The 2,755-nt window shown below is 32.0% G+C and overlaps 1 long non-coding RNA gene across 1 annotated transcript; it reads right to left on the bottom strand.

Moving 5' to 3' along the window:
- Window positions 1-857: 857 nt before the first annotated feature.
- LOC134205715 (uncharacterized) lies at window positions 858-2,423 on the bottom strand. Its single transcript, XR_009978180.1, has 4 exons — window positions 2,286-2,423; window positions 1,740-1,871; window positions 1,588-1,679; window positions 858-1,206 (listed from the first exon to the last, which is right to left on the bottom strand). It is a non-coding gene; the product is annotated as an uncharacterized LOC134205715 (long non-coding RNA).
- Window positions 2,424-2,755: the final 332 nt, after the last annotated feature.

Below are 2,755 nucleotides of genomic sequence, written 5' to 3'. Positions count from 1 at the left end.
TTACAATAAAATTTTCGAAAATTTTCCATACAAAATTCAGAGCAAAACAATTGATTTTAATGTTGTTCTATGACATGATTTTTAAGGACAAAACAATAAAATTTTGTGTTTTTCTAATGTTTTTTGTAACTTTTTTTTTTATTGTATTACAGTATAAATACATAAAGATTTAAAAATACTTGCCATAACACGAGTCAGTACTATCCCACTCACTTCCATCACTTTGTAATTTTACAGTTACGTATTATCACCAGTAAGGTCGAAATAAGTATCTGTAAAAATACAATGGAATTGAATTGAATAGTACATACATGGCAAGTGGAGGCTTTCCACTATAGAAGCTCTAACAATATTGCTGTTAAAATCAAATATATTTCAATATGACATAATTTAACTATCATAAATTGTTACATTAATTCTAATATTGGTAAAGAAAAACATATAATACAATGAAGATTGTGAAATACAGATGATGCAATATTATTTTAGTTTGTTTAAATTTTGATTTTATATTCTATATTCAATTTTAAATTGAGTTTCAATTTGTTATTATTATTATAATAATTGTAAAACGTATTTCGGAATCAACAATTGAAAGTCACAACTCAGCTCGTCTTAGAGAAATATGGTACTCGAACTGAGCTCATTACTACTTATACTAGAAATACTATAATAAGAGATCGGCGAAGACGCCATCTTGTTTCCAATCGAACCGTCAGAAGCGGTTCCATTTCGACTTGTTTACTTTTCACTTCCATAAGAAGCAAGCAAAAAGTTCAAGTGCTGCCAGTATAATTTAAACGATTTTATGCATTTTCATACGTTGCCATTTCGTCAGTTTTTCACTCCGCCGGTCTCTGGTTATAGGGTTGCTAACTTATACCATATAGTAACAAGCAAACAATTTAACAATTTTCTATGGTTACACTTAAAATTTAAATTAAAAAAACAAAATAGAATTTGTAAAATTAAAATTTAGTTAAAATTGAATAGAAATTAAACATAATTAAATTAAATTGAATTAAAGTTCAAAAAGAATACATTAATTTAAAATTAAATTCAAATCATATTAAATTAAACTTTAATGAAACATAACTGATTGGTTGCAGGTCTTCTCCTATTTGTAATGTATGTGACGCTAATGTTAAACATCTTTATGTAATCGGCGCTGGACTTGCTATCGGTGGATGAAAATTTCGTCACCTACTGATTGGGGGTGGAATTTGAATTATTTTAATATTGCTTTTTGCATTGAAACTTTTCGTTTCGTCGTTGAAAACAATGACATTTGTCTTCAGCGACTGCTTCCCCGATAGGCCTTTTGTACATGTTTTTCACTCACACATAAATAATACTGTCAAAACTTGCATTTGACAATAAAAAATTCAGCCAAAAGCTCTATTTTTTGACATCGGTGCACTCACACAAACAATCGACATTAATTGTCAAAAATCAGGGTTACCAACTTTATAACTTTCCCCTTGTCGCCGAGTCTGGCGCTGAGTGCTCGGCGCGGAAACCCAAAGGTGGGAATAAAATTTTGGGATTTATGCGCAATAACACTTACAAGCGTGAAGAGAAACTTACATCATTGCCAGCTTCATACTAAATAATTTGGAATCCACCGTCAATGCAATTCCGGAAGAACTTTAGATGGATTCGATACAAGTGGGTAGGTGCTGAAATACGAGTGAGTGTCAAACAAAGACGTTAAGGGTTTCAAATATTGTAATTCTTACCGTGGCGAGAATGATTCGTCCAGATATATCCATGCCCTTTGTAGAGTTCTGTTTTCCTTGTAGAACGTAGTGGAACCTGCGCTCGTCCGTCTGTAGTCCGTGACCTCCAACCAAAGTTGTAATCGGTAAAAACTGAAGAGAAACAAAACAAATATCTAAAGTTGCACTTACTGCTCACATATATAGCCTCACACCCCAGGAATACTATCCGTTAGATTTAGGTCCCCATAAAATTTCCAATGGGGCAGAATTTTATTTCCGGAAGAGAAATACCGGCAACTCCACTTAATTATAAAGGCTCAGGGGAACAAATTTCGTGGACAAGATTTCAAAGGTTCGATGTTCTGGTGGCGTAACTCCGCAGAATCAACAATTTGTTTACCCTTGCGTAAAAGTTGCATTACCTATCGGAAACCCTGCCTACGAATTACGTTACCATGTATATGTTAAAAGGACGGGTGCCGATTTTCCGCATCAATTCTTTTTTTCTTAAATCCCGCGCCAAAATCATTCGGGATGTTATGAGATTGAACTATCACAACTTACCATGATTATGGAAACACTTATTCACTGCTCCACCGCTTGGATACAATCAGATTCTTCCGCAATGAAAGACACTTCGTGTAAATATAATTCCATTCTTTGTTTACGATGCAGCACCAGAAGTTGACTGTCAAAGTTGAGCGATACACACTCAACGGAAAACACACAAAACTCAAATAAAAAAAGTTTAATATTTTTTAAATACTTTTTTAATTTTATTTTATTTAGAACACATATTTGAGACACATAATTGATGTTTCTAGTGTATGAAAAAGTGAAAAAAAAATAATAGGAAAAAAACAATGGAAAGTTTATTGTTTTTAAATGTAGTTTCATCATCAAAAAAAAATGTTCCAAAACTCATATTCCTTTTATTTTATTTTTATTTTTTCAACATTTTCTTAATAACGAAATAGGATAGTACGACCATTTCGTACATATTTGACAGACAATAAAAAAACAATATAAACATA

This window comes from Armigeres subalbatus, chromosome 1 (assembly GCF_024139115.2).
Source record: "Armigeres subalbatus isolate Guangzhou_Male chromosome 1, GZ_Asu_2, whole genome shotgun sequence".
NCBI classification, from domain to species: Eukaryota; Metazoa; Arthropoda; class Insecta; order Diptera; family Culicidae; genus Armigeres; species Armigeres subalbatus.
The sequence above is the reverse complement of the archived record's forward strand: the minus strand, read 5'-3'. Positions and strand labels throughout refer to the sequence as shown.